The sequence below is a fragment of the Leopardus geoffroyi genome, chromosome C1 (assembly GCF_018350155.1).
Source record: "Leopardus geoffroyi isolate Oge1 chromosome C1, O.geoffroyi_Oge1_pat1.0, whole genome shotgun sequence".
NCBI classification, from domain to species: domain Eukaryota; kingdom Metazoa; phylum Chordata; class Mammalia; order Carnivora; family Felidae; genus Leopardus; species Leopardus geoffroyi.
In genome coordinates this window covers 100,867,677-100,885,972 of record NC_059328.1, presented here as the reverse complement: position 1 = coordinate 100,885,972, position 18,296 = coordinate 100,867,677, and the positions used below count along the sequence as shown (strand labels likewise).

The window sequence follows — 18,296 nt, the reverse complement described above, 5'->3', positions numbered from 1 at the left end:
CATATTCATATATGTATGTATATATATGAATATATAGGTCATATATATATATATATATATATATATATATATATATATGAATAACTAGGGACATAGACTTTCTGTTTTGTTCATTGCAGTGTTCTCAATATCTCCTTGAACAGTCGCTGACATGTAGTAGGTTTTTAAATAATTGCTGAAAACAAAATGTATTTATGCTTATGGTATCCAAGAAGTAAGATCTGAAGCAGGAGAATCACTTGGTCAATCAGGATTTGGGAACTACTTGATGAGTCCTAGGAGCAGGAAAGGCATAAGAATTAAGAGGATCCCCATATAATACATTTCTATGGATAGCCAAATTTTCTTTCCTTTGGTTAGCAACTTTGCTTCACAACATTAACTCTGAATAATTTGCTTCCCTCCACCCCGGGGAAGGGCTGTTAAGTGAGGATTGGGTTTCAGGTCCCAAATTGCTTCATTAATGACCAAATACTAGACCTGGAGGTAGAAGCTGATTTTCTACCAAGCCAACAAGATGTGGAAACCTGTGGGAAGGCTCTGAGGTGATGAGACAGCCTTGCAGAGGAGTTTTGTACAGTCTTCTAGGATGGTGGAGACTGAGTCACCCATAAAACGAGCCAGAAAGCCTAAGTGGCCAGAGCCGTTTCTGTCCTTCCCGACAGCTGGGCCTTCACACACACACACACTCAGAGAGAGTGGGCACTGATGAATGCTTAATACCTACCCCTGGAGCTACCCTCAGGTAAAGTTACCCCACACGAACCTGGGCACCGTCGTCAGCATGCCTCTCTTGCCAGGCTAGGAGACGGACAAGAGATGCTCGTGTCACATCACCTCGGCAGAGTCCAAACAATTCAGTGTGGTGCATTCTTAAGAATTCCCTAACACTTCCTGCCTTTCCTTAATATCCACCTGTGAATGTCTCTGAACTTCAGAAGCTATTTCAAGCCTATGCCATCCATTATTTTTTTATTTTTACTCTGTGAGATACAATCTTCCACGTGTTCCAGATTTGTCTTTTTCAGTGTTCAAGGACTACCTGCTAAACCTGGCATTTTATAACTTGGTGATTATTTAGTTCCGCGCTCACCTCCCTAATGCCTCCTGTCTTCATGTAATCATCCCCAGATGAATGTAGCTCTTCAAGAGGCCCCGTGTGCTTGGGGGACCTGCCAGGCACCCGGATGCTAACCGTAAACTACCTCTTGGGTCCATTACTCTTCTCCATCACACCAAAGAGGTTCTCTATTTTCTCCCTCATGACAGCAAAATGATTGAGGTGGAACCAGATGGCACTCTGCCTCCTCGTTTCAGCTCCCATGCCATAAACAAGTCTCCTGGTTTTGGTTCATTTAGTGCCAGGTGTTTTGCATTTTTGTTCTCTGTTGATTTCTCTGTTTAAAATGGCTCCCAATGCAGCACTCAAGTGCTGTCTGGTATTCCTAAACGCAGGAAGGCTGTGATGTTCCTTAGGGAAGAAATAAATGGGCTAGATGAGCTCCGTTCAGGCATGAGTTGTACGGTGCTGTTGGCCACAAGTGTTAGTGAGTCAACCATGTAAGGGATCTTTAAACAGGAACATACAGAAAACAAAGTTACGGATTGATTGGTTGGTTGGTGAAAAATGTTTTGACCAGAGGCTCAGCGAGTGGAACCTCGTATTTCTCCTAGCAGCAGTGTTTCAGGATTCACTGATTTAGTGTCCCAGCACCTTTATAAAACGTAACTACCACAAACAATAAGAATCAGTTGCAGTTGTGAGCAACTGAATCCACTATATTTGTTCTACTAAACAGTTACTAGACACAAGTTTACTTACTACCTACTCAGAAAATCCTTGTTAAGCAGCTACCATGCACTGGGCTGTAGGAACACAGGCTTGCACAAGAGGGTCAGAGTCCTTAACTTCATGCATCTTCTAGCCTGGTGGGGACATTTGTAAACATGCAAGACAAGTGTGAATCTGATGTTAATGACCAGTTCTGTCACAACAAGGGATAGACAAAATCCTTGGCCAGGAGGGACTAGGCAGATATCTGTTCGTCAGTTCTTGCCCACCTATCCTGTCAGTCCTCCTATCTGTACTAAAATGTACTCACCTACCTGAAAGTTCCTCTTCACTCACTCCAGCATCCAGGGAGAACCTTGATAGGCAACAAGTTAATAGATCCTTCCCCACTTACAAGAGAGCTCTGGGGAAAGCCTAGTCCAAGTGTTGCAAAGAGGTTATGTTTGGACATTAACTGATCACAGATGCTTGCATCACTGTAATGAGAATGACCAGGGTGCCCTCCTGGGCTGAGCAGGGAAAAGTTCTGGAATCTAATAGTAATAACTGGTGTATTTTGTATTTGCCTAACTCCCCATGGCTGCCCTATATCTGATATTGGAATGTCTGGAAGCACACAGAGTCATTGATCCACTTACTGTGTGGTACTAAATACACAGACTTTCTGCTTAATCAGGGCTAGACTGTGATTCTAAACCCTCTTGCTGTGCACTTCACGGTTTTCCATATGATTCTAAGAATCTGCCTCGTCCAAAGTGTCCTGGGTCACACTCCACAGTCTCTCTTTATTTTTTTTTTTTTTTTAAATTTTTTTTTTTTTTTCAACGTTTATTTATTTTTGGGACAGAGAGAGACAGAGCATGAACGGGGGAGGGGCAGAGAGAGAGGGAGACACAGAATCGGAAACAGGCTCCAGGCTCTGAGCCATCAGCCCAGAGCCTGACGCGGGGCTCGAACTCCCGGACCGCGAGATCGTGACCTGGCTGAAGTCGGACGCTTAACCGACTGCGCCACCCAGGCGCCCCCACAGTCTCTCTTTAAATACTGACATCTGCCCTTTGAACTTGTCTGGGGACCACGTGCCCATCCTCAGAAAGGGAGCCACCAACTCCCTGCTTGTATTTGTGATGGCTCAGTCCCTGCCAGCCTCTCCCTCTTCCAGCAGAATGTCATCAGGAGGCTAATACATGATTTATAAGAGCCTCGTGCTCATCTAGATCCTTTCTCAGCATGCCGGTCTATATCAGCCGTCTGCTTGTGTGATCCAGGATCGTGTGGGACCCCTCCAGTCCGCTAGAGACAGGTGACCTTATTGCCCAGCAACAAATTTCAGAGACTTATTTGTCACCGAGTAGTTGCTCTGATTTCAAGTTTTAACATTCAGAATCTCCAAAAAAGATGCAGAATCTTCAGCTATATTTCTATTGCTACAGACATTTCTCTCCCTATTTGCTCCTTGGGAAATCCTTGCAGTAATCAGATTGCCCAATGTTAGACAATTCTTCAAACATGGCTTTGGATGCAGCCTGCTGTGTAATACTCCCTTTGCATTTTTGCAGTGAGAAAAGGAGTTTTATTAACCTTCCAGGTAGATTTTGGTGAAAGACAGAAACGCATCTAGAGGGTGCCCTGTGCAGTGTCTGTTTTGAACACCACACTATTCACAGTGCTGAGCACGATACCTGTACTATTTATTTTTAATAAATATTTGGGCTAACTGCTGTCTTGGATTCTCACATTAATTGGAAGCCCTGCCCTTTATAGTTACTTCTGAACATGACATTATAAATATGTACTTCTTGACTACACTACATTTTAAAAATAGCTTACTTACTGCTGAGCTATGAGCAGTATTTAACTGACACCCATTTTTATGTTTTTTGCTTGTTTTTGTTGTTTTTTACTTTATATTGTAATATTACTATGAAAAACAAGTAGGCATGTATCTATAAAGCCATGCATTACAACCAGGGGGTAGAGAAGGTAGGAAGAAGAGGCAGGAAAATCAGTCTTGCCTTGTTTACATATCTAAATAGCTAAATGACTTTCGGTGTGGAATGAGTTATTTGCAAAGAAGGTATAAAAGATGGTTATATGTTCATCAAAAATGCATTCTTTAGCAAAGGAGAGTGTCTGTTCCATTGTAGAAAGAAAGGCTTAATAGTGTGCTGTGTTTTAAGGGTTGAAGATTCTTTTTCTTGCTTTCCTTGTTCATTGCACTTAACTTGTTAGAATGTTGGCAGAAAGAACACAGGGCTCTGGAATTACAAGACCTGTGTTTGAAACTTAGCTTCTCCATTTTCTTACCTACCTGGCCTTTATCTCTAGACCTTATTCTTGCCTTATAATTATACTGCATCACCTCAAAACGTAGCTGAAGGTAAATTAGAAACTAGAAAGCGCAATATCCGACTAGAAAAGTAGCATCGTCACATCCTTTGTAAATAAGATCAACCCCCTGACTCTGGATATTGTCAGAATTCACCAGAATTACATCTTTTATGAAAGGCTTCTGCTCACCCAAGTCTAATGTAATAAATGCAAGGACTTTGCCAAGGCAAATTCCTGAAAAGAACACAGTGCAACAGAAGCAGTTCACAAAGTCCTGTGAGTTTTGGTCAATGATTACATCCTGTTGCAGTGTTAGCAAGGGTTGGCAACCAACCTGGAGATAGAGAAAAGAAGTGACGAAAATGTCAAGATTCCTCAAGCAGATATGTCACAGAATGAATTAGAGTAGACTAGGACATTGTGTTCAGCGATAAGGGCCAGGAGGTTTGGCCATGTCCATTCCAAATTATTACTGTCCTGTTTGAAGAATCTCACTTTGCCGTGAAGTGTTGAAAACAAATGCATTCCAGCAGTGAGTTGTCAGTCCTGCCCTTTATTCTGGATGACCTACGGACAGGAATAGCATACTGTACTTTCTTGTCTTATAGTTTTAACACTTCCTGTTTTTCAAACAAACATTTAGGACTCGTGGTATGACAGTTGCAAAGTGATCGTTTGAGGAGACGAGCTTTATTTGAATTTGCAGCTATTCCAGAGAGACTGCACGGTAATCGTGTCCTTGTTCGGTCGTGATTTCAGTGAAGTGTGACCTTGTAGAGATTTTCCAGAGGGAATCAAATCTGAGAGTATGTTGAACTCAACTGAATTTTGCAACATGTCTTAAGAACATTCCTTTGGGCACTCCTGAGTTGGATTTTTAACTCCCTTAGCTTCAGGTGGGAGGAAGGCACACAGGAATAGAAACGGTATGTTCTCCATGTTTTCCCCGGGAAATTTGTTTGCCAGAAGTCTCCTGAGTCCAGCCCACTAACTCCATGGTTCCCCAAGCACGTTCTCCCACTGGGTGAACCAAGAGGCTCCGTACTCTTCTCTCAACCTCTTACTAGAGAAACTGATCTTCTGACCCAGGTTATCAGGCTTTGACCTTTGGCACATTTGTCCTGGTGTCCTTATACAGATAAGCACACTTGAAAAATGGGCTAGGTGAGAAAGAAAAAAAAAAAACTGGTACCAATGAAGCGACCAAAGGAAAAATGAGAAAGGAGCTACCAGGAAATTGAAGAAGGGAAATGGAAATGGATAATGAGGTGGTGGGGGGAAGAGTTTTCTTGAAGAACATGCTGTATCAGAGGGTCACTATGACCACCTCAAAGAAAAAATTCTGACAGAACTTCTCTCTTTCTTCCCAGGGGTCTCTGATCATAGATCACACACCAGTGAGTCTGGGAGAAGAAGTGGAGGTGAAAGGTCAGATTTCTGAGCATCCTAAATTCTGCTTCACAGTCCTTTACGGAAACTATGTTCCTGCCTTGCATATTTAAAGCCATCAGTAGGCAGTGATAACCTCAGAGAGAGGCTGAAATAGTGTGGAGGTAAATTGTAATAACTAGTATTTATAATCCTTTACCACAGGCCAGGCAGTATTCTAAATATATGAACACATTTGATTCTCCCAACAATCCTGGGAGGCTAGAACCTTTGTTATCCCCACTCTACAGATGAGGAAACTGAGGCACAATTAGAGTCATATGAGTGGCAGGGCCAGGATTTGAACCTGGTGTTAAAGTATCCAGGCCTCCAGTTTGCCAACTAATAGTGGCAGGCAGTTACTTTCTTAAGGATACCTGTGAATTGGTGGTGGGATCAATGGGAATTCAGACTCTTAGGCTCCCCACACAGCTTTGTGAACCCCACAACTGGCACCAGTGTTAAAGGCTGTTGAACACTGTTGAAGTATTTAATGTTGAGCTTTATACAACGTAACCAAGAATGTGCTAGCAACTAAATGAGAATATATATTTGATCTTAGAACTGAGTATTTTGTCCTGTCATTTAACATTTATTTGCCCTTTGTATGACAAGATTTGTCTTGGCAACCACCCATATAACTGCATGTCCCAGTATGAAACAAGAAATGGGCATTCTCCTGTGGTAACTTGGAACAGAATGTTCCTGATATGGAGAGACTAGGTTCCAGGGTTAAATGTATAGTTACAGTCAGAAAAAAAACAGATATTTGGTACACCAGGACTCTAGGGTTACTCACTTGTTCTCTTTGGACAACTTCCAGATGTGCTTTGGCCAAATTAATCAGAAAGATGATTTTCTCTTCATCTCTGCCCCATTCCCTGTATTAGAGACCGGAACCTTAGCTACACAAATTCATGTTGGACGTAGGACTCAAGCTGAGCTGCAAAACATACTTGTTTCCATTGTTTCCACTGTCTTTAGCTTTTTCAGCATGAATTTCCATGCCGCATGTAAAGAACAAGCCTTTCATTCAGACCTCAAGGTTCCAACAATAGGGCCCCAGCCCATTTTTACAGCCTCGTCTTTTCCCACTACTTTCCTTCACCTCCAACACATTGGGCTGACTCCTGGCAGAGTTTCTGCAGCTCTGAACTTCTACTGTTCCTCTGAGTATCCTTTAAGCCCTGTCATAAACCCTATCCTCCAGGAAACCTCCACCAGTTCTCCTAACTTCATTGATCTCCCCCACCCTGAACTTGATCCCTATTTGAAGGCCCTTACTGTTAACCTCCCTGGTTAAAGGATCCTTTGTGTTCCTGTCCCGTGCCCCATGTTCCTCCAGTGGAGGAGTGTGTGGTTTACAATACCTTTCTTAAACAGCCTCGCTCTGCTTTGTGCCTTGCCTGATGTGTATGTACATTGTGAGGGGACATGTCATCGATATCCAATGTTAACCAGAGAAGGAATCTTAGAGATTCACTTGTATCACCTTTTCATTTTATAGATGAGAAAAAGAGGTGTGCAAAGGTCAACCACCCAAGGTCATTGGTGACATGGTGGCAGAGCCAGGCCTCTTGGCTCCCTGTACATTACGATCCTTCTAAAATGTGGAGGGTCACATGATGTCAAGGGAGAATATTTGGGGGGTTGTGAAATTGTATGGACTGTTTATATCCTGATGGGAATAATAGAGCAAAGAGGGGAAATTGATGATAAAATTATTGCAGGGGGGAAATTGTTGAGTATGTGAGAGGGGATAGAATCTGGTGCAGGACTTCGAAAATATCCCGGACACTTTACCCATTGCAACAGTAGGGGACACTGAGTATGTGGGTGTAGTTGTAGGTATATTGGTAGATAATCAAGAGAATGTGGACATTTTTTCTTGAACTCTCCTGTTTTTTTTCTTTTGATTAAGAGATAGGGTTTTTAGCTGAAAATGAGGAGGAGGGAAAAGGTTTTAGAGGTTTGAAGTGAGAAGAGAGAAAAGTTGTCTGGGGAGTGGAAAAAGGAATCGATGAAGGAATTCTAGCATGATTGTGGTCAGCACTTACCACTTGAGGTTTGTGGTCAAGCAGTGTTTTCCAGGCTTTTGGCCCTCTGGACATTTAGCATCTCTGGCCCTTAGTAATACCCCTCACTGATTGTGATGATCAAAAGAACTCCCGGTCACATTTCCAAATGCCCCCTAGGGGACTGATCCATTCCTAATTGAGGAAAACTAGGACACCAGTCACAAAGAAGCATGCTTTTCTGTAGTCACATTCACCTGCCGGCAGGAAGTAGGCACCAATCTGAATTTAGGACTCTTGGGGTTTGACAGTCAAGAACATGGGCAGGAGAGAGGGGGAGGGGGATTGAGGGTATATGTAATGGAGTGATTGTAACAGATTTTCTGAGCGACAGAATGCCCACGGCTGGCTCAAAGCATCTCAGGAACACCCTAGTGGTGGAGGATTTCTGGCGACCATTCAGGGGCTTTTGGATATGTGTCCAGTTTCTGGCTATTACAAATAAAGTGTTATGAACATTCTGGTACGTATGTTTGGGTGGACATATACATTCGTTTCTCTTGGGAATATAGCCAGAGTGGACTTGATGGGTCATAGGGAACATGTTCATTTAGCTCTATTAAAAACTGCTGCTCATCTGTTTAAAGGTTACATGTACCCCTACCTATGATTCAGTCATTCCATTTATCCAAGAGAAAACAAGGCATATGTCCACACAAAGACCTGTACATTAGTGTTCAGGGCTGCTTTATTTGTAATAGTAGAGAACTGGAAACAGCACAGCTGTCCATCAACAGGTGCATAGATCAACAAATGGGGTACAGCTGTACAATGGAATACTACTCAGCAATAAAAAACAATAGCTAAGTCAACATGGATGAATTCTAAAATCAATATGTGAGTAAAAGAACTGGGTACAAAAATACCTACTCTGTGATTCCATGAATATAAAATCCTAGAGAAGACAAACTGATCCATAGTGATAGAAAGCAGATCAGCGGTTGCCTAAGTATCAAGTGGTGGGGAATAGAGAGAAGGAATGGGTTCCGAAAAGCAGTAGGAAATTTCTGGGGGTGGTGGACATGTTTATTTTCTTGACTGTGGCAATTGCTTCATGGGTACATACATATGTAAAACTCACCAAGTTATACACGACAAAAATATGCAATTTATTGTATATGAATTACACCTCAGAGCTACTGAAAAAAAATTAACCTACCGAATGGTTTTCCAAAGCGGTTGAACCAATCTGTACTCCATCAGCAACGTGTGAGAATTCTAGTTGTCTACCACATGGTTGCCAACATTTGGTTGTAATCAGTCCTTTTAATTTTGGTGGTAGTGTGGCGGTATCACATTTTTGGTTTTCATTTGCATTTTCCTGATCAAATGATATTGAGTACCTTTTCATCTGCACATGGGTCATTTGAATATCCTCTTCTGTTAAATGCCAGCTTCAAGTGTTTTCCCATTTGTCTGTTGCATTCTTAGTCTTTTGATTTGTAGGTCTTTGTGTATTTGGATGAGGCCCTTGTCATGACAGGGAGGGAGGGAGTTCTCTTCTCAGTCTGTCACCTCCCTTTTTACTCTCTGAATGTTGTCTTTTGATGAAGAGTTCTTAATTTTAATGGAATCCAATTTATTAAATTTTTCTCTTGTTTAGTGGTTTTTACATCTTGTTTTAAAAATGTTTGCCTACCTAAAGTTGTAGAGATACCGTCTGTGGTTTTGTTTTGTTTTGTTTTGTTTTGTTTTGTTTTGTTTTGTTTCTGGTAGTATATTGCTTTAACAATCACATATACACCTCTATGTTTTTAAAAAAATTTTTTTGGTATACTGTGAAATAGAGTGTGAAATAAAGGATCAGTGAACCTTTTACTTTAAGGGATTTCAGTTGACCCAACATTATTTGTTGTAAAGACCATCCTTTCCTGTACTGAATTGCGATGACATCTTTGTCACAAACCAAGCAGCAATATGAAAACCATTTCTTAAGCCTTATTTGTAGTTTTCTTCTGCTGCGTTTACAGGCTTTGTATCAAAGCTATGCTTTGAACACATAGGTGTTTTTTATACCCCCCCCTTTTTTTTTTTTTTACAATTTTTGTTGTAAGTTTTAAAGTATTTCCAAGTAAAAAGGAATATGTATATTATACAACATATATATTCTTTTTGTCTTCCCCGTCTCTTTTTTTATTAAACAGTATATCTTGAAGGTTTATCCATGGTACCATATAGAGAGATGGCTCATTGTTTTTCAAGATTGCTATTATTACATTGTCTGGGAATCTAGTGCACCATAATTTATCTAAGTAACAGTACATAGATGGCCATTTAGGTTGTTTTAAAATCCATTGATACTGCCAAGATGCTGTTGTGAAATGCCCTTTAAGGTGGTGGTTCATGTGTGTAAGCATACCTGTGTAAACACCTAGGCGTGGAACTGCCACATCAAAGAATATGTGAGCTTCTAATTTTAATAGCACCAAATTGTCCAGTATACACTTCTGCTTTCTTGACAGTGCTGGCGTTCTCATAGTCAGCAACACAATGCATCATGAACTCTATTTCCAATCTGATAGTTGAAAACATTGAATTTCTTTGTAGTTTTAACTTGCATGGCTCTTATGGTTTAAACGTTGCCTGTATTTTCTTTTCTGTGAACTATCTGCTTATATCCTTCACCTTCTCTGTTGGGTACTGGCTTTTTTTTTTTTTTTTTTTTAGTTGGTTTGTAGGAGGTCTTTGTATGTTAAGAAAGCCTCTTGTCTGTGATCACATAACATGTTTGAGCTGGAAACAATAACCTGACAACAATTGAGTTCAGCGCTATCATGTTACAAATTTAAAAACTGGCTTAAGGATATGAAATGACTTGCGTTTCCGCAGCCCAGGATTTTTGACTCGTGGTTTAGAAATTTTACACGCTACCATGTCAACCCTAGGACAGAAAGAACCAATACCCACCCTTTCAAAATGGATAAGCATTGGGATTTCGGGATTTTGCCCCTCTACCTTGGCCCCATTTTTTTCTCACTAGTTCGTTTAGGGAAATAGCTCCCTCCCCCACTCAGTTTGCACCTCTGATTCACCACACTTGCCTATATCAAAATTCTTACTCCCCTCAAGCAAAATGACTTCTTGGCTTCTCCTACAAATTCTCATTCTTGAGCCAGCTTCTGTTAAATGAAGATCCCTGCATTGGGCAAGACAGAAGGATGAAAAGGAAATGGAAGTTTCAGTCCCTGCCTTGTTGAACAGTCCATTTGAGGATACATAGCAAATGCTGAATTTATTTGAAAACGAGGCCCTAATTCTTGCAAATGCTCACAGCATACAAATCAAGCAAGTGATTAAATGGGTTTGTATCAATCAGAAAAGGACTCCTGCAAGTTAGGTTTTTACTTCAGATCTAGAAAGAAGTCATGTGTGTAGATTATAACAATACCAACTAACACACGTATCGCTTTCTAGTCCTCAGAGAACATTACAGATGTCATCTCTTTTCATCCGAATGTGGTACTTTTTTCTCCTTTCATTCATGAATAAACTGTAGAATGATAGACCAAACAGCTTGTTCAGACAGCCTGGAAGGGCCCAGGCCTTCTCTGTCTAGGACCTGTGATCTGTCCACTACAGCATACTGCTTCAGTTTGGCAGAGGAGGGGAACGGAGTGGGGAGGAAGTGAAGGTGGTGAATTGAGTCACAGATTTGACCTCTTTTAAGAGACCCTGTGGGGTAGTGAGAAGACTGTAATTTTGGAGTCAGACAAGATTTGAATCTGCCTTGCCATTTACAAGTTGTGACCTTGGCAAGTTACATAGCCTCCATTTTATCAGCTGCAGAATGGAGTTGATATCTACTCTTGAAGGTTGCCTGACACGCAGCAGGCATCTGGCAAATGGTAGCTCCTTTAGCCAGCAGTGGGCCACAGCAACAACGTGGGTTGCTTTTCCCCTGCACGTGTTGTTGATTGACGTGGTGGAAGCAACGAGAGTGGGAAGCTACAGGCATAAAAAACCAAAGGGCATTTAGTCCTGGGGAGGAGCACTGCCCTTGTCCCTCGGACTCTTCTCAGGCTCCTGTCCTGGCAGGGAGATTTCTGTAACCATAAGGAAAAGCTTCTGGAGAAAAGTAGAGATTGTGCTCTCCAGACGCAGTCCTGACTTGGCATAGCACATGAGACGACGTGTGTCCAGAGTACACTGGAGACCGTGAACCTGAGTTCTAGTCTCGGTGGTAGAAGAAGGGCTTGCCCTTCTTTGCCTTTGCCACTTTCCAGCTCTGTGTTCTCGAATGAATCCATTAACTTCCTCGCTCCAGGGACACCTATGAAGTGGGGCTAGTCATCCGTGTATCATAGGCCTTCCAAGGATCAAATTAGAAATTCAGTTAACACTTACACAATATCTACTGTGATGGCTAATTTTATGTGTCCACCTGGATGGTATTTTAAATGGGATTACATTTCAGTTGATGACTTTTGAGTAAGCAGATTATCCTGTACAATGTACATGGCTCTCATTCAGTCAGTTGAAGTCCTGGTTAGAACAAAAAGATCAGCCTCCCCCAGCAAAAAGGAATCCTCCAGCAGACTGCCTTCAGATTTCACCTGTGCCACTAGTTTTCCTGGGTCTCCAGGCTGCCGGCCCACACTGCAGATTTTGGACTGGCCAACCTCCATAATCATGTGAACTAATCTCATAATAAGTCTCCTCTCTCTTTCTCCCTCTTCCTCTCTCCCCTCTCTAGCTCTTCTCTCCTCTCTCTCTCTCTCTTCTCTCTCTCTCTCTCTCTCTCTCTCTCTCTCCTATTGGTTCATTTCTCTGGAGAACCTGACTAATACAACTGCTATGTGTCAGGCATTGTTCTAGGGCCTGGGGCACACTGGTGAAGGAGACAGGGAGCAAGTATTCTTGAGGGGCAAGAGTCAGACAATTAGGCAAACAAGGCAATATCAGTGATGTGAATAAAATGCAAAACAAGGTGCTGATTGTGATTGCGTGGGGCTCCTTCGGATTGGGTGGATCTGGGTGGAACATTATTATAGACTGGGGCATGCAGAGCTTCTTCGGAATGAGCTCAGTGTGCTTGTGCAGAGAGGAAGTCAGTGTGCCTGGAAACAGAGCCGTGCAATAAAGAGTGGTAGGAGATGAGGTAGGTTAAGGTCGCAAGGTCACATCAGGTAGGCCTAGTATTCTCATGGAAAAAAATTTAGGTTTCGTTCTAAATACAGCAGGGAAACCATTGAGGAGTTTTGTGCTAACACACGACATATGGTGATTTACATACACACACACATTTTTTTTTTTTAACTTATTTATTTATTTTGAGTAAAAACGAGTGAGTATGCGTGCAAGTGGGGTAGGGGCAGAGAGAGGGGGAGAGAGAATCCCAAGCACAGATTATGGGGCTCAATCCCACGAACCATGACATCACGACCTGAGCCGAACTCAAGTGTCGGATGCTTAAGCGACTGAGCCACCCGGGTGCTCCCACACACACGTCTTAATGGAGGTGAAATTCACATAACATACATAAAATTCTAAAGTGAATATTGTAGTGGCATTTAGTACATTCACAAGGTTGTGCAGCCACCACCAATGTATATTTTTAAAAAATCGTTCTGGTCAGCATGTGGAAAATGGGTGGCAGAGGAGCAAGGCACAAAAGAACAAACGTGTTTGGAGGCTGACGCCGAAGAGGTGAGGGGTGCCAGGGTGGCAGCAGGGAAGATGGGGAGAGCGGACAGGTCCACAGGGCACACTTTAGAAGAAGAGTCCGCCGACCTTTAACAGATCCAATGTGCTTTGTGAAGGGAACGTGAAATGTACATGAAAGCCTTTTGTAGACTCTGCAGGCTGTAAAATGTTGTCTTCGTGACTACGACTGGGATTGTCTGGTTATTAAAGAGCCAGACTGGTTGGTTTGTCAAGGTCCCTTGGATTCCTGAGATCCTCTCACGCTTTAAACCTGGGTAAACTGCCTTTGGGGAAAAAGAGAAGGTTTATTAGAAGATGTCCCTGATCCATGCAGTGCCCAAGTGCTTCCAGAAGACAGCTCCAGGGCACCGTCCAACCAAATACTTGTTGACAACAGGCAAAGCCTGCCTTCCTCGAGCCAGCAAAGCTAGGTCATGGCCTGGAGGCGTGCATGGGAACTGGCAGGCCCGGGTTCGGCATCCCAGACACTACACTCTTAAGAAGGAAGTGCCCTGACGCCTGGGCTCTCAGACCTCCTAGATGTCCAGTAAAAACAGACTGGGTGGCGAGGCCCCGCGCCAGAGAAGGGAGACTGCTTCCAGCGGCACAGCCCCATGCCGATGATGATTCTTGCTGGCACTGAGCACGCCTCAGAAGGTTATAGCACTTTCCCCAGAATCCCGGGGAGCTGGAGTCTGAGACCTTGTGCCCAAGGGGAGGTTCAGCGTCTGACACCATCGGGGCGCAGGCCACATTCAGGTGGCAAGAGTCTTCAAGAAAGACGGTTTCTTCCCTCCTTCCCTTCTCTGCTTTGAGGAGCTTGCCATAAACCCAAATCTGTTTGGTTTTCAGCCTTTGCGGTCTCCTCTGGAAGAAAGTGACCTCTTTTGCCCATAAGATTTAGCTTTCGAGAGTTGGGCCCCAACTGGGCTGGGAATGCACTTCCTTAAACAGAGAGTTTCTCACTAAGCAAATGAAGAAGCTGAATTAACTTTTTAAAGTCACCTGAGGAATAGTGCCACCGCGTTATAATTGGTGAACCAGCCCCTTTTCTGTCTGAAAGAAGAGGCAGCCCTTAGATACCATTCAAGCTGTGGTCCTCAATGCGTGGCCCCCCAACCTCCATCACCTGGGACTTGTGAGAAATATGCAGATTCTTGGACCCCACCCCTGACCCACTAAATGAGACACTCTAGTGGTGGTACCCAGCAGTCTGTGTCCTCACAAGTCTTTTGAGAGGTGTTTGTTTTGTTTTGTTTTGTTTTTTTAATATAATTGATTGTCAAATTGGCTAACATACAGTACGTAAAGTGTGCTCTTGTTTTTGGAGGTAGATTTCCCATGCTTCATCGCTTAGGTACAATACCCAGTGCTCATCCCAGCAAGTGACCTCCTCAATGCCCATCACCCATTTTCCCCTCTCCCCCGCACCCCCTGCCACCCAGAGGTTATTTGACGCATGCAAGTTGGGAGGGACCACCGCCTTAGAGAAACAGAAACGGAGAACCTAGGAAGTCTGAGCAGAGCAATCAGGTGGTGATTCCACGATGGATGGAGGAAATGAGGCCCAGAGAGAGAAGGCAACTGGTCCTAGGAGATGTAGAGGGTGGATAGCCTTTTTTTTGGTCTCTCTGGATTCTCTCCTTTCCTTCAGGGAAACTCAGACTTTTCTTTTGAATCGTTGTCCTCTCTCAGAAGTTCCAGTTGCTCACCAGTCCTCACATTATCAAATAACTTTTAACATTTACTCTGTGAGTTTTCTAGACATCCGGCCATTTCATGCAGTAAAAGGTAAAAGACATTAAGTACGTAGAATGCTAAAGAGATCTTAAAGTTTTTTTTTTTAACGTTTATTCATTTTTGAGAGACAGAGTGTGAGCAGGGGAGGGGCAGAGAGAGAGGGAGACACAGAATCCGAAGCAGGCTTCAGGCTCCGAGCTATCAGCACAGAGCCCAACACAGGGCTCGAACTCATGAACAGTGAGATCATGACCTGAGCCAGAGTTGGACACTTAACCGACTGAGCCACCCAGGCACCCCTAAAGAGATCTTAGAGTATGGCCTAGATAGGGTTTCTTGGAGGCAGATCCGATGCCAAGAATTACAGTGTAGAAGTTGGGTGTACTTCCGTAGGGACACCTGTGATGATTGGTCAGAAGAAGAAACTAATCTTTAATATAGTTGTAACTGAGCCCTTAGAGAATCTGATGGAATTCTGGAGCTGGAATGAGCTTTCAGAATGACTTCCAACTGAAGCCAGGAGGCCTGGCCTTTATAACGCTGCATTAGCCAGTCCTGGCTGTGAGCCACCCCTGGGAGGGGCCTCAATCTTGGGCCAGGCAGTTCTCTGCCAAGGGCACTGACCTAGTAAGGGACACAGCTGAGAGCCTTCAGCAGCTGGGAGCTGGGTGCCTCAGCCATGAAGAGGGGACCTGGAGAGAACAGAAGGTATTCAAGATTTGTGAGGATTAGAAGAATTCATCTGCCGAAAGTAAAACCAAAACACCCTGAGACTCCATGTTAAAAGAATCAGGTCCTAAAAGAAGGTGTGTTGCTGATGAGACTGGAGAACTTACCATCTCTACTAAATACTCCCAAGTCCAGTGAAGAAGATCATGGTATGTGCCAGAGCTTTCTAACATGTTCGCTAGCAACAATGACCCACTGTTGTATGGGGGCTTTTACTTTCTTGGAACCTTAGGGTGGCAGAACAGGACTTAGGATGACAAGTCCCTCTATCAGTTCACCCAGTATGCCATACAAACATTGTTGTGTATGGTTGCATGATGGACAAGAAGTTGGGAAGCACTAGATCCTAAAGTTATTGGTTCAGTTGTACTGTATTATGTCTGGGTCAAGGCAGGCATCACAGATGGGCGTGGTCTGTGTGAGTTTACACCAAACTGGTTGGTGCTTCTCAAGCTCCAGGCCGGAGTGGGATCCCTCTGATTCTGAGAACCAGCACTGTTCAACCAGAAACATCTCCAGAGTGCAGTAAGCAGTTCATCCAGGTACTCTAGGATGATTAAATATCCCTTAGGAGCAAAGGATATCCCGCGGAGCTTTTCCCTGCTTGTGTCCACATTAAGAATATCTGCTTTGTGTTTCAGCATCCTGAGTGGTATGATCCTCAGGAGTTCTCTGAGAAAAGATGGGCACCAGTGATCCTACCTGATCTCCTCATTGTCATTCAGGCCCTTATTTAAGGGACGTGGTTCTCCATACCTTGCTTATCTGCGAGGAACCGATGAAATTAAGTTCTCAAACCAGCAAACCTAAGGGTCAACCTCTGGGTCATGGTGACTCGGTACAGAAACCCTGGGCAAGTTCTCTCAGCATCATCTTTCAACAAATACACTAAGGAAACATCTCAAAAAGAAGGAACTGGCCACTAGAGAAACAATATGTTGTCACCTAAGAATTCTGGAGCTGTGCTCTCTAAGACCCGGCAGGATGGGAAGGAGTTTGAGAAGCCTCAATGACAGACATCCGATCAATGAGCCTTCGGCTGGTCCCCTGGGAGGATATCTGAGTCCTGTAGCGCAAATAGGTAGCATGGTCTGTAATCTCTGGTCATAGGGACAGACTAGGGGAGACACCAGAACCATATTCATCTTCCCATTCTGCCTCTCACTTTTTTGTGGGGAAGAAACGCTAGGTGTTTCCCCTGTGTGGTTGTGAGCTTTGACCCAAACCCTTGGTCTTCTTGATCCCAGGGCTGCCCCAGGACTAGATCTCAGGTGGATTTCAAACTGGTTTTGCCTACCCACTGGGCTATAAAAAATGGCCCTCTTGATTTTCTTTCCAAGGAGAGAGGCAAGAGGTAGTAGTGGTGTGAAACCATCGCACCTGTGCCAGAGGATTCCTGTTCTTACATGCGCGTGCGTGCGTGCACACACACACACACACACACACACACACACACACACCAGAAGGTGCACTAATTTCCCCCTGGGTGACACCATGGAAGATTCTCTGGCAAAGCAAGTCTGGGCAGGTCTGATGGCAGTTTCACCTGGGCTACTGGCTTAGGGACCAGAGAAGAAGAAAAGGGAGAGAGCCAGACTGGACAACTGAAATTCAGCCCGGGTTCCTGCCTGTCTCCAAGGAAGGTTTTGTGCTGTTCTCTGGAACTGTTCTAGCCAGCTTGAGGGAGAGAGGTATCATCTCTGTTTGTAGTTAGCCAGAGTCCACTCCCTAGTGCTTTGGGGCAGCCAACTGAACTCTGGCGTCTCCTTCTCGTTGTGCTTTAACACGATGCCAGTAGGCTCCACCCAAGCTGGGAGATGGCGTAGCCCCTGCCAAGGCCTTTGTCTTTTTTGACCACAAGCCCCAGCGTATCTAGAAGCCTCCAGCTCTCTAGATTCCACCAAACCCCCAGGCCTCCCTGGCCCATTGTCAGAGGGTTGTGCCACTGCTTTGACATAGACTTAATCACAAGCTGTTGCTCTTATCTCTGCCTCTGTGCTCTGCCTTTTTAAGGACAAGGACCAAGACCTCTTCATTTCTCCAAACTCCGTGTCACCTACAGCAGTGCTAGTTAGAAGGTAGGGTGTCAGGAAACATTTGGTAGACGAACAAGTAAAGGCATGAATAAATGAATTTATGAAGATGCCAAGTGAATAAATGCATTTATGAATTATGAAAGCCCAGTTACCACTGACCACTTGAGTCAGGGGGCCAAGCCAGAGCATCTAATCCTAGAGTAGAGGGTGGGAGATGGGGTGGAAGTTCCTTACCAGCTGCCCCAGAAGCGTTCCCCCAGCCTCATGGAGCAACTCAGTCTCTCTGTCAACAGAGACATCTTATTATCATCCCTGCAAGTCCCAGTCTTGAATGGAATTGGGTGTATAATAAGAGTAATAATAATAGGTCAGAAAAATCTGTATGAAGGATAATATGTATAACCATTTTCCCTCTGGGGGCTTCTGAGGTTAAAAAAGGGTTTTGTTTTCTTTGAGCTAAGCAGGTATACTAATCAAGGCAAAACTAGCTTCTGTAATAAGCAGACCTTCCAGTTCTCCATA

General features: G+C 43.8%; 1 long non-coding RNA gene across 1 annotated transcript; it reads left to right on the top strand.

The window, feature by feature from the left end:
- The first annotated feature begins 2,822 nt into the window (after positions 1-2,822).
- Positions 2,823-9,454, top strand: LOC123598551. The gene is made up of 2 exons (XR_006712683.1): positions 2,823-5,676; positions 6,375-9,454. It is a non-coding gene; the product is annotated as an uncharacterized LOC123598551 (long non-coding RNA).
- The last annotated feature ends 8,842 nt before the right edge of the window (positions 9,455-18,296 follow it).